The sequence below is a fragment of the Hylobates moloch genome, unplaced genomic scaffold, assembly GCF_009828535.3.
Source record: "Hylobates moloch isolate HMO894 unplaced genomic scaffold, HMol_V3 SCAFFOLD_16, whole genome shotgun sequence".
In the NCBI taxonomy this organism is placed as follows: Eukaryota; Metazoa; Chordata; class Mammalia; order Primates; family Hylobatidae; genus Hylobates; species Hylobates moloch.
Genome location: NW_026652291.1, coordinates 60,931,023 through 60,945,348, shown reverse-complemented (window position 1 = coordinate 60,945,348; position 14,326 = coordinate 60,931,023). Strand labels below are relative to the sequence as shown.

At 38.0% G+C, this 14,326-nt stretch overlaps 1 pseudogene; it reads left to right on the top strand.

Moving 5' to 3' along the window:
- Positions 1 to 790: 790 nt before the first annotated feature.
- Positions 791 to 14,326, top strand: part of LOC116484706 (dehydrogenase/reductase SDR family member 2, mitochondrial-like) — an 84,863-nt pseudogene continuing 71,327 nt past the window's right edge.

Sequence of the window (14,326 nt, the reverse complement as noted above, 5' to 3'; positions counted from 1 at the left end):
ATAAATAATTTAACTTTATCCAAAAAGATGTCTGACCACCTTTTTCTTTTTCCCCCTTTGCTCTCAGCTTCTGGGAGGTGGTCTCTAAGCCCTTAGAATGTCCTGTCTGGTAGGAGTGGCTTTTTGAATGATCTTACAAATGCTTTTTCTGTCTCAATCCTAAAAGGAATAAATTGGAGTTTGCCTTTTTGTGAGAATGATTCCAATTTACATTTACTGAATTGCTATAGGGTTATTTGAATTCACCAGCTACTGTCATAAACTGGTGAGAGGAGGTTTGGATTGATGCAGGTTCTGAGTGTAATAGTACACTATATTGATGTTATCATGATAATGTCTGAAACTGAAGACCAGGGTGGACTGACCTAAATGGGGGATGACACACTTGACCAGCACAGGATTGTTGATAAATCCTGCAAAAGTCAAAGAGCCTGCTCAATTGGTGAAATTCTTAGGAATAACCTGGGTAGGAGCCACCCATGACATTACACAGGTGACTGCAAACTGCCGTCAATATCTATTCCTAGATCTAACTAAGAACGTTAGTTATAATCTAGTCCAACATTTGTGTGGTAGATTTGAGTTTTGAAGGATGCATATTCTACATTGGGTATATTGCTAGCTTTTGTCCATACAACTACCTCCAAAGAGGGCCATACTTGAATGCGGACCCAAACAAAATCAGACCATGTCAGAAGTGTGAAAAGTATTTTCTCTCCGGATGCTTTTGGGCCCTTATGTTCCACACTCATACATGATTTTGGAAGTCTCTGTAACATACTTACGCAGAATGGAGGTTACTGCAAAAGCTTATGAGTGCCACCCAGAGGGGGCCAATGGAATTTTGTACCAGAACATTCTTGGATGGCATGGTAAGATATATGCCAGTAGAGAAACAACTTCTAGTTTGCTATTGTTAATGGAGACTGCCTCTATGACTGAAGGATGTAAAATACTCCTGAAACCTGAAATATCCGTAATGTCTTGGGTGATGTCAGAGAAACACTCTAATAAAGAAGGCAGTGTCTGGAAGTGTTCCATGATGAAATGGAAATGGGTTCTATAGGAACATGTTACTGGGGGAATGCAGAGGGACTCATTGTATCTACAAGCCGGTAGGCTCTTTCCCTGTACCACTGACTTTGGAACTGTTGTCAGTGGGCTGGTTCAGGTTCTTGACTTTGCCGCACAAAAGAATTTCAGAATGAGTCCAAAGTAAGTAGGCAAAGAAGTTTATTGCAAAGCGAAAGTACACCATGAGTATTCATAAAGTACTGGTGAGGTCAAATATGCAAAGGCGGACCTGCGGTTGGCATGTGTGCTCAGTATCTACATGCTCTAACATGGATCACATGTATCATTAGCATATAAAATCTCCACCTAGGGGTGTGTTTTTTACTATCGAAACGAGGAAAAGGTCATTGTAAGCTAAACCTGAGCCTAGCTGCACGTGCAGGACCCTCGAGATGTGCCTATTTCCCCTAAGGCAGAAATTTGATTGGCTGGAGATTGGGGAAGCTACATCAGGAATAAGAGGCTTCTGTTCTCTTTCCCAGGCTGTACTGGATATCAGGAACTTGTAACTACCTGGCAGCTGCTGGTATCCTGGAGGACTGCTTATCTTGCACAGTATGTTAGGTGCTGATGCATGAGTTTGCAAGGGATGCAGAGTCTACTGTGAAAAAAGCCCACAGGGCTTCACACAGGAGGACAAGTCAGTATGGCCTTCTAACCTTACTTATCCTGCCTCAGAACCACCTGAGAGGCTGCTGGATCCTATCATCACCTGGACAGTGCCCTTTTAACAGATCTGCGTTAACCAACAAATACATATCTGTATTAACCAAAGAGCCGCTTGGTTTGCAGATGACAGTTCCAAGATGGATGAGTGGCATCCTGTTTGGAAGGCCATCACACTAAGACTGGCAGATTGAAAGGCTCTGTTTGAAGAAGGTAACAAATTAACTCAACAGACTGAATTACATACTGTTTTCCTGGCAGTGATGGGAGAATTGAACAACAGTAAAAAAGCCTTTAGGTTTGGGTTTTTACTGACTCATGGGCAGTGGCCAGTGGCCTGGCTATATGGTCAAGTAGATGGGCAATGGAACACTGGTGTATTAAATGGATGCTCACATAGGGCATGACCTTATGGAAGGCAAGTCTCCTCTAAGAAAGACTTGGTGAGAGACCAGGGGGTGGCCAGTATATTAAAATATACCCCTGAATATTTAAGGAGTGCATTAAAATAGGACATGTTGATGCCCACAAGAAGAGCTCCTTTCTAGGGTCAGAAGGTAATTAGAATGGGCAAGAATATATCCTGGTTTGCTGCTTGATGTGGCTACTTAGGTCCCTGAAATGAAAGGATGTGGAAGTATTACAGCAATGCAGAGATGGACTGAATCCAGCCATTTTCCTCTTGCAGAAATTGCCAACAAGATCTGTTCTGTGTGCCAATAAAAGAGACAAAGACTGCAGATGGCTATGGGACAGATTTCCTGGGAGAGGGTCCTCCCACAGCTGACAAGTTGATTACAATTCTTCTCCAGATCACCTCATTTTTTTTTTTTTTTTTTTTTTTTGCTGTATCATTTCAATTTTCTTTTTTCCTACTTGATGTAGTGATCCCAGCACCAGAGCTGTGACTGCAGATTCAGGAGTCAGGGATGATCCCTAAGAAGGAAACTGTAACTGTACTTTGAAACTTTTAGATCAGAATTCCTAAGATCTTGATGAAATGAATTGTGCCTTCACCCCGTCCTGCAAAATTGGGGTTGACAGTGACTGCAACAATATCGCCTAGTGGCAATGATGCCCCACTAGTTCTGTGCCTCTCTAACCCTACCCTATGTCAGCAAGAGTGAGCCGAGGGTGTGACACCTGCTGGACTAATGTTGTTGCTGGACATCTGGATCAGGACAGTGGCTGAACCTCATGTCTCTCAGAGGTGGCCAAGGATGGGTCAAAAGATAAAGGGAGAGAGGAGGAATAACAGTTGAGGATAAATGAATGAATAAATGAGCTATGTAATGAGGAATATCCACTATTACATTTGTACCTCAAGAGAGGCTCAAAGCAAAAGACGATATTATCTCTCTTAGCTCAATCATACCAGATGTCTGAAAAGGTGAGGCCATTTGTTGCCAAGACCACTTCTGCTTTTGGAACCTGACAAACTGCAATGGAAGCCTGCAAACCTGAGTGGCATTGCTCTGGGAGACATTTTGGGCATATGAAATAATGATAAACTGAACGAACTCTTAATGACTGAGTGAGACTCTGGTAATCTACCATTCTGCAAAAATGGTATGACACTGGTATTGCTGGTAAGGGTGTAATACTGACGCTGATGGTCAATGTATTGGGAAATGGGGTTAAAGGCTCCTTAGGATGTAATGTTGATGGAAAATGACTGCCTTGTGGAAGAACTGGAGTTAGCTAATCATAAGCTAATTTTTATGCTAAATAGTTCTGCACAAATTTATCACAAGATACAGATAGTGGTAGATGAAGGGGGGAAATGTAACCAAATCAGTATTAATATATCAATTGTATTCAATGGCTTTATAGGATGGATTAACTGTTTCTTGTAATATATTTCTATCCCTCACTGGCTCCTCCAAATATTAAGGTTGTATTTGTTTTGCTCTAAGAGAGACTTGGTCAGAGACCAGGGAGTGGCTGGTATATTAAGTGATGTAATCTTGCCCCTTTTACATCCCATTTACAGGGATGTAAAATGCCTGTCCTTTGCCTTCAGCTTCTATAATAAACTGTAGTTTGTGAGGGTCCTCTTCCTGGTTTGTAGAAGGGCACCTTCTTGCTTGTATCCTTGTATGATGGGGAAGAAGAGCAATCATCTCTCCTGTGCCTGCCTGCCTTTCTTCCTTTCTTTCTTTCTTTCTTTCTTTCTTTCTTTCTTTCTTTCTTTCTTTCTTTCTTTCTTTCTTTCTTTCTTTCTTTTTCTTTCTTTCTTTCTTTTCTTTCTTTCTTTCTTTCTTTCTTTCTTTCTTTCTTCTTTCTTTCTCTCTCTCTCTCTTTCTTTCTTTTTTCTTTCTTTCTCTTTCTTTCTTCTTTCTTTCTTCCTTCCTTTCTTTTCTTTTTCTTTCTTTCTCTTTCTTTCTTTTTCTTTCTCTCTTCTTTCTTCTTTTTTTTTCTCTTTTTTTTTCTCTTTTTTATCCCTTCTCCTCCTCCTTTTCCTCCTCCTCTCTCTTTTTTTCTTCCTTTTTTTTCCTTTTCCTTCCTTCCTTCCTTCCTTCCTTCCTTCCCTCCTCTCTCTTTCTTTCTTTCCTTTTCTTATCTTTCTTTTCTTTCTTTCATAAAAAATTAAATAGAAATAGGGTCTCACTATGTTGCCCAGGCTGGTCTTGAGCCCCTGAGCTCAAGTGATCCTCCTGCCTCGGCCTCCCAAAGTGCTAGGATTACAGGCGTGAGCCACTGCACCCAGCCAGCTTGTGTCTTTTCTTATAAAGGCAGTAATCCCATTCATGAGAGCTCCACCTTCATGACTTAATTATCTCCCAAAAGTCCCACCTCTAAATACCATCACGCTGAGGATTAGAGCTTTCACATATGAATTGTGGGGACACACAAAATTTAGTTCCTAGCACAACTTTTTGTATTAGTGCACCGAAGTGACCTAGATGGCTGCAATTCTTTCCCACAAATCTTGTCAGCGAGAGAATTACAAGAAATTGAAAGAGGTTCACAGTACATTCACTTCTAGCTTACATAATTCAAGTTTTTTTAACATTTAGAAGAGTAAAGCTCTTGTGGGGCAGCTACTGGGCATGAAAATTTGCTCCTGATTTTCTATTGCCCCTGTCGAGCACGTTCACTACTGTCAGGGAGTCAGTTGTTTATCAGGGAAGGTTAGGGAGAAAAATCCAGGGGGAATACTGACATCAGCAGCCTACCCTCCCTCCTTTTGTGCAATGCAGTGCTCACCAATTAGCAATGCCCTCTTTTATCTTACATTAAATATTTAGAATGGATGCAACCAAGTGACCACAGTTCTGCATCTCACTGCCACACAGGACAGAAAGCTTTCAAAAAAAATTGCCAACATGGCTGCTCTGTCACTGCCCTTCACTGGAATACCTCAGTATCACCCAAACTGCAAAGTTCAACAGCTGATTTTTTTCAATCATTTTTTCTTCTCTTATTTTCAAATATTTAATTGACGATTTAGATTGTGTGTCTCACATTCAAAGTGTACAATGTGATGATTTTATATATAAATGCATTGTGTAATAATTATCAAAATCAAATTAACACATCTGTCACCACCCATGCTGTATTTTAACTCTCCAGAACTTGTTTATCTTATGACTGAAGGTTTGTGCTCTTCGATCAACACCTCCCTATGTCTCCTTAACCCCCATTGCTGGCAACCATTATTCTACTCTCTGTTTCTATAAGTTCAACTCTTTTAGACTCCACATATAAGTGAGATCATACAGTATATGTCTTTCTGTATCACTTATTTCATTAAACATGTTGTCCTTCAGATTCATTCATGTTGTCACAAATGGCAGTGTTTCCTTTTTTAATGGCTGAATATTTGTCATACACACACCCTCACATATATACAGACACACACCACAGTTTCTTCATGCATTTATCCATCAATTGACACTTAGTAGTTTCCAAGTCTTGGCTATTGTGAATAATGCTGAAATGAACATGGGAGTGCAGGTATTTCATGGAGCTACTGATTTCATTTCCATTGCATATGTACTCAGAAGTGAGATTGCTAGACTATATGGTTATTCTAGATTTAATTTTTGAGGAAACTCCATACTGTTTTCCATAATGGCCATATCAATTTACATTTCCACCAATAGTGTACCTATTTCTCTCCATCCTTACTAACACATATCTTTTGTCTATTTTGATAACAGTCATTCTGACGTGAGAGGTGACATCTCATTGTGGTTCTTATTTACATTTCCTTGGTGATTAGGGATGTTGAGCTCCTGTTCATGTAGCTGTTAGCCACTTGTATGCATTATTTGGAGAAATGTCTACTCAGGTTCTTTGCCCATTTTAAAATCAGATTATAAGTTTTTGTTATTAGGTTGTATGAGTTCTTTGTGTATTTTAGATATTAATCCCTTATCAGATATACGGCTTGCAAACATTTTCACCCATTCGGTAAGTTGCCTTTTTGTTTATTGTTTTTTTCTGTGCAGAAACTTTTTAGCTTTATGTAGTTACTTATTTATTTTGCTTTGGTTACTTTTGCTTTTGGTGTCATATCCAAAAAGTAATTGCAATGACTAATGTCAAGCAACTTTTTTTCTATTTTTTTCTAGAATTGTTATGTTTTCAGGTCTTACATTTAAAAGTCTTTAATTCAATTCAAGTTAATTTTTGTGAGTGGTGTAAGATAAAGGCCCAATTTTATTGTTTTGCATGTGGATATTCAGTTTTCCCAGCACCATTTATTGAAGAGATGATCCTTTCCCCATTATGTGTTCTTGGTATCTTTGTCAAATATTAACTGATTGTATATGTGTGGGTTTATTTCTGGGGTCTTGATTCTGTTCTATTGATCTATTTATCTGTTTTTATGTCAGTACCATACTGTTTTGATTATGATGCTTTTGTAATATACTTTGAAATCAGGAAATGTTATGCCTATAACTTTGCTCTTTTTTCTCAAGATTGCTTTAGCTAGTTGGGGTCTTTTTTAGTTCCATACAAATTTTAAAATTGTCTTGTCTATTTCTGTGAAGAATGCAATTGGAATTTTGACAGGAATTTGATTGAATTTGTAGATTGCTTTGGGTAGTGTGAATATTTTCACAATACTAATTTTTCCATTCCATGAACATGGAATGTCTTTCCATTTATTTGTATATTCTTCAATTTCTTTCATCAGTATCTTATAGTTTCCAGTGTACAAGTCTTTCACCTCCTTGGTTAAATTTATTCCTAGGTATTTTATTGTTTTTGATGCTATTATAAATGGAATTATTTTCTTTATTTCTTTTCAAGATATTTCATTGTTAGTGTATAGAAATGCAACTAATTTTTTTGGTGTTGATTCTGTAGCTGCAGTTTTACTGAATTTGTTGATTAGTCCTAATAGTTTATTGGTGGAGTCTTTAGAGTTTTCTTATATAAGATCATGTCGTCTGTAAACAGAGACAATTTTACTTCTTCCTTTCCTATTTTGATTCCTTCCTTCCTTCTTTCCTTCCTTCATTCCTTCCTTCCTTCCTCCTCCTCCTTTTCTTTCTTTCTTTCTTTCTTTCTTTCTTTCTTTCTTTCTTTCTTTCTTTCTTTCTTTCTTTCATTGCTTGGCTAGGACTTACAGTACTACATTGAATGGAAATGATGACAATGGGCATCTTTGTCTTATTCCTGATCTTAGCAGAAAAGCTTTTGACTTTTCACTGTTGAGTATGATACTAGCTGTGGGCTTGTCATATATGGCCTTTAGTATGTTGAGGCACATTCCCTCTATACCTAATTTGTTAATAGTTTTTACCATGAAAGGATGTGGTGTTTCATCAATGCATGTTTTTGGATTTATTGACATGATCATATGATTTTTAGTTTTCATTCTATTAACATAGTGTATCACATTTGTTGATTGTGTGTGTTGAACCATTCTCACATCCCAAGGATAAATCCTTCTTGATCGTGGTAAATGATCCTTTTAGTAGGCTATTCAATCTGGTTTGCTAGTATTTTGTTGAGTATTTTTACATCTATGTTCATCAGGGATATTGGTCTGTAATTTCATTTTCTTACAGTGTTTTTATCTGTCTTTGGTGTCAGAGTATTGCTGGTCTTATAAAATGAGTTTGGAAGAGTTTTTTCCTCTTCATTTTTTTGGACAATTTTGAGTAGGATTGGCATTAATTCTTCTTTTGATGTTTGGTAGAATTCACCTGTGACATTAGTTGGTCCTGGAATTCTCTTTGTTGGGAGATTTTTTTTTCAAGAAGTAAGCTTAAATCTCATGTTGGGAGGTTTTATTAAAAGTTATTAATTCAGGCTGGGCACAGTGGCTCACGTTTGCAATCCTAGTACTTTGGGAGGCCGAGGTGGGCAGATTACCTGAGGTCAGGAGTTCAAGACCAGCCTGGTCAACATGGTGAAACCCTGTCTTTACTAAAAATACAAAAATTAGCTGGGCGTGGTGGTGCATGCCTGTAATCCCAGCTATGCAGGAGGCTGAGACAGGAGAATTGCTTTAACCTGGGAGGCAGAGGTTGCAGTGAGCCCAGATTGTGCCACTGCACTCCAGCCTAAGCAACAGAGTGAGACTCCATCTCAAACAAAACAAAAAATTATTAATTGTCTCCTTTATTTATTTATTACTTACTTGTTCCTGCTCTATTCAGATTTTTAAATTCTTCATGATTCATTCTTGATAGATTACATAATTCTAGGAATCTATCCATTTCTTTCAGATTATCCAACAGAAGGAAAATTGGAAAATTTAGAAATATGTGGAAATTAAACAATACAACTCCTGACCAATCGGTCAAAGAGGAAATAAAATGGAAAACCAAAAAAATCTTGAGAGAAATGAAAATGGAAACAAAACATGCCAAAACTTTTGGGATGTAGCAAAAGCAGTTCTAAAAGGGAAATTCATAGCTATAAATGCTTACATTAAGAAAAAAGAAATATCTCATCTAAGCAACCCAACTTTACATCCCAAAGAACTAAAAAAAGAAGACTAAATGAAGCCCAAAGTTAGCAGAAGGAAGGAAATAATAAATATTAAAGCAGAAATAAGTGAAATAGAAAACAGAAAAAAAAGAAAGAGGACTTAAGTAAATATAATTTTAAAAAATCTTAATCTCTCTCACAACCATGGTAGAGAAAACCAGACTGTGAGGTTAATATTACAAGTGTAACCAGTTTTGCCAACTTAACAAAGAAAGCTATTATTTCTCCAGTATTCTCCAAAACCCAAATAATTATGAAGTCTACTTCCCCTGAGGAGTTCCCTTCCCTGATATCCAGAAAGCACTTGATAGTTGCCTCAAGGCCCAGGACCAGCCTGGGCTGCTCACCAGTATCGCTAAGAACTTCCTTGATGTGGAAGGATCCAATAGGCCCTACCAGAATGTCACTGCCCTGGAAGTTGCCTCAGCTGGGCTGCTATGGCTGTTGCCACCAGCCCTTCTGCCAGCTCTTCATTTAAAGTCATCGTTCTGCCTTTAAGTTGCAACTGTCTCAATTACTCTCCTCCTCCCTCATCACCTCAGACAGTCTAATCAATCCTCGCAGAAAAGCACTTAAGCTTCCAAGCCACAAAATAAAATTTAAAATATCTATTCTCCAGAAGCCATAAAGGAGCAGATTGATAAATTTAACTGTGTTAAAATTTAAAACTTCTGCTTGGCAAAAGACAAGACAGACTGAAAATGTAATTGCAGAACATATGATAAAATGGCTAATTGCCTTAATTTGCAAAATAACTCTCATGCAAATGAATGAGAAAGTAAAACAACTCAGAAGAAAATAGACATGTTATAAGAACAGACAGTTCACAGGAAAAATATAAATGGCCTGTAAAATTATGGAAATATACTTAGTCTCGCACGTATTTAAAATATGGAGATAAAAACATCAGTAAGATAGAATCTTTCAACTTTTAGATTGGTAAAAAATTTAAAAAACCTTTATAATACCTAGAGCTGGAAAAAGTATGGAGCAATAGGTACTTTCAGATTTTTTGATGAGATTTTGTATTGTTGCAACCTGTGAGAAGGCAATTTGGTAACGTCTATCAAATATTTAAGTGTATGTGTATTTTGACTGTTTTGACTGAGAAATTTCATTGCTTGGGATTTACATTGTGAATATGCTTGATAAAATTTCCTGTTAGTGTATGTGCAAGAATATTTGCAGGGCATTGTTTTAAAGGAAACAAAAATGTTATTCCCAAATATACTTTTTAGACATATTTTGAGATGGTTATTCAGAGGGCCTGCAGGCAAGAATAGCCCAGAAAAGCTGCCTTTTCTGGAGGAGATTTCATCTGTAGAGAAAAATCTACATTAGTGAAATACAGCTAGGCTTTCTCTGAGGCACCGTTTTTTAGTCCAGATCCAGGAAAGATTAACTCAAGTGCAGGCTACCGTCTACTCTTTCTGAGAGCTGCTACCTGCGAGGTTTCATCTACCTAATAAGACTGCCTTTGGTAGCCATGCGTTTCCTCTTCTCTCCCTCCCATAACCTGTATTGCGATGCTCCAGGCTCTTTTCTTTCTGTAACCTCAAGATGGTATAAAAGCATCAACCATCTGGCTCTTTCTTTGAGTTTTATATTTTGTATGACTCCTGTGAATACATGCGCATGTTAATAAATTTTGTATGCCCTTCCTCCCGTAAGTCTGCTTTTGTCAGTTGATTTTCAGTGAACCTTCAGAGGGCAAAGGGGAAGTTTTCTCTTGGTCCCTACAATTTAATAGTGTGATCTGAGAGTCCAAAATAAATGCCCCTTTATCAACTAAGATAGACTCTAAGGTTAAGGAAACAAAGTTACCTACAAGTGGAGCGTTCAGGGCCCAGCTGGCACGGCAAATTTCTAAATTCCCAGGACTCTAAACTTCCTAACAATAGCAGCCATTGGACCTCTCCTAAATCTGATTTATAACCCAGACTACTATAATTCTGATTGGACAGAGGACTGGCCTTACAAACACTCTTTTCTGATAAGCTACTGTAAACATTAAGCCAGTTTCAGTCAGCTTATAGAGGCTGTGGACAAACGGTCTTTGTGCCCTACAGTTAACCTTTTGATGTAAAGAGCCAAATTCCACCTCATTTTAATGCTAAAACCCTGCTTCAAAGCAAACACGAGATGTATTTAACATGTGTGTTTACTCGTTGCTCATTTGCTCAGCTCCCCTCATAAATATGTATAGCTTCTCCCCAAACCTGCTGAACATGTATGGCTCTATTGTGTAACACAGACCCATGAGGAATAAAACCCAAGCTGTTCCCTCCCCCTTCAAAGAGAGACCACCGTCAGTCCGTGCTGGTTTGCTAGTTTCTCTTCCCAGCTTACAAACCAGTATCACCAATAAAGCTCTCCTTTCTACTATTTAACCATCCCGGTGGTCTTCTGAATGACAACAGCGAACAATTTAAAAAGCAAACTCGTTTAATAGCAAACAACTTAAAAAGCAAGCTTAAGTATCTATTGATAGGAAAATTAAATTGGAGTATATAAAAATAATACAGCTGTTTAAAAGTGAGATAGATTTGTAAGTGCTGAGAGGGAAAGATGTCCAAAGTATATTATGAAACAAAAAGAACAAGGTACAGAGTAATATTATGTAAATAAGAAATACATGGCCATAAAAATGTGCTAGTAGATGCATTCAGCATTTTTCTAGGAAATGTACAACACACACACACTCACGCACACGCGCGCGCACACACACACACATTAACAGCAGTTGCCATGGAGAAAAAAGCCATGGAGGAAGATTTTATTTGAGCTTTTTCTTCTTTTGGACATACAGGGTTGGGTTAAACACAGTCTTCAGTTCATGGCACTCCCCGTCATTGCTTTAGACAGTCCCCTTAGCCTCATTCTACACTTTCATTTGCCTCCTTCTCCTTTAAAGAAAACCCTTCTGTTTAATGTATGTGGTGTTAGTTGTATGTATTCTTATAAAATGTGTATTGTCTGTTTGGTTTGTTGTATTAATTTTTATAACTGATATGTGCGATGGATCCTATTTTTTCACTCAGCGTAATGCATGACACTCTGGGTGTGTGTACTCATTGCTTCTAACTGCTGATGGTACTCCACATTTTTCTACTTTATTTTAGATAGGCATCTGGGTCACTTTCAGTTCCTCACCATCACAGTCTGAATAAACATCCTCAGACAGGTACTCAAGTAAACTACAGTATGAGGTTTTTTTTTTGCTTTGTTTTTTCCAGTACACATCCAAAAGTCGATCTTGATGGTGATGAAGCACAATGATATAGAACTGAGAACTGTTAGATTGCTCTTTAGGGTGGCTGCACCGGTCTACATGCCCACCAGTAACATAGGAGGACACCTCTATCCTCACATTTCTGCTAATACTTGGCATTGTTCAGCTTTATAATTTTTGCCAGCATAATAAAGTAATGTCTTGTTATTTTGAAAAGTTGAATTATTCTCATAGCCAGTTTGGGCCTCTCCTTATACACTTGCCAGCCTATTAGATTTCCTCTTTTTGCAAATTGCCTGTTTATTTCCTTTGTTCATTTTTCTTTTGGATTTTCTGCTTTTTAATCTTAATTTTGATGGCTTCTTGTATATGTTAGATACTGTGTTAGTTTTTAAAAAACATTAGGGATAGCAAATAACAGTCAATTTGTCACCTGTTTGTTAACTTTGATCATGATGTTCTTCCTTGAATAAATTTTCTTAATTTGATGCAATTGACTTAATCAGCTTTGGCCTTATGATTTGTTCTTCTGCTGTTCTTTAGAAGTCCTTCCCTGCCTGGTATTGTTGGGAAGATATTAACACACAATATTTACCATTGACTTATAATCTTTTGCCTTGAGGTCTTTAATCCTTCTAGAGATTTCCTTGTATATATACTCTGGTAAGTAGGGATCCAATTTGATTTTTTACCTCTAATGAGACAGTTTTTCCAACATCATCTTGTAAACAATTTGTCCTTTTGTCAATCAACTGTGATGCAATATTTATTGTATATCAAATTCTTATTATGGGTATGAACTTTTTCTCAGTTCTTTATTATATTCCATTTGTCCATGTTTTGTCCTTGTGCCAATATCATACATTATTTAATTTTTTATCATGAGATATAAGACCAAGAAAAATGCACAAAACATACATCTACCACTTAGTGATTCAAAATGAGTGCCTAGGTCATTACCACTCAGGTTAAGAAGGCACACTGCCAAGAACCCAGAAGCCCCTGTGTGTTGCTCAATTTCTGATGCCTTTCCACTATCTTAAGGCAATCATCCTCCCAAAGTAACTAGCATCCTGACATTTATGATGATTAATTTCCCACTTAAAAATACTTTATTAAGCATGTATTTATAAACCCTATACTTTAATTCTGCCTGTTTTGAACTTTATATAAAAAGAATTATACAGTATGCATTCTTTTTAGCCTGGCTTATTTCACTCAACATTATTGATGAGATTCATCCATGTTGTTATGTGTAGTAGCAGGTTATTGTTTTTCACTTCAATCAGTTTTCTGTGGTAGATTAAAGAAACACTCACAGTCCTTCACTCTTTCCAATACCCATGCCTTTTGCAACGTGACTTTAGAGCTCCTCCCATGAAGAAATGGGATCTAGTTCTCTTCCCTGGAATCTGGGCTGGCATTGTGGCTTCCTTTGGCCAAGAGAATACGGTGAGGGTGACCACATGCCTATTCTGAGCATAGGCCTCCAGCAGCCTTGTGTGCTTCTGCTCTGTATTTTGAGACTCCTGCCTCAGCCACATGAAAAAGGCTGGGCTAGACTGCTGGAGAATGAGGTATGTGGAACACAGCTGAGTAAGCTTGGTTGTCTGGGCTAAGCCCTCAGAAATTAAAAGAATCTCACAGATGCATGAGGCAGCTCAGTTGAGACCAGAACTCCCCAGCTGAATTCAGTCTAAATTGCTGATCCATAAAATTGTGCAATGAAAAGTCACTAAGTTTTGGGGTAGTATGATAGACAACCAATACATATTTCATTGATGTCTGTACCACAATTGATCCATTCTACTGTGGATAGAAATGTAACTTGTTCCAGTTATATAAATTGTGCTTCTATAAATTGTGCTGCTATAAAACATTCTTATCATGCCTTCTAGGGCATATGTGCATGCAGCTCTATTGGGCATATATCCACAATTGAAATTTCTTAATTTTTTTTTTTTTTTTGAGACAGAGTCTCACTCTGTCACCCAGGCTGGAGTGCAGTGGCACGATCTCGGCTCACTGCAAGCTCCACCTCCTGGGTTCACGCCATTCTCCTGTCTCAGCCTCCCAAGTAGCTGGGACTACAGGCGCCTGCCACCACGCCCAGGTTATTTTTTGTATTTTTAGTAGAGACGAGGTTTCACCGTGTTAGCCAGGATGGTTTCAATCTCCTGACCTCGTGATCCACCCACCTCGGCCTCCCAAAGTGCTGGGATTACAGGCGTGAGCCACTGCGCCTGGCCAAAAAATTTTTTTATAGCTACATAATAGTTTTACATATTTATGGGGTTTGATATTTTGATACAAACATACATTGTATAATGATCAAATCAGCGTAATTGGGATGTCCGTCACCTCAAGCATTTATCATTTATTTGTGTTAGGAACATT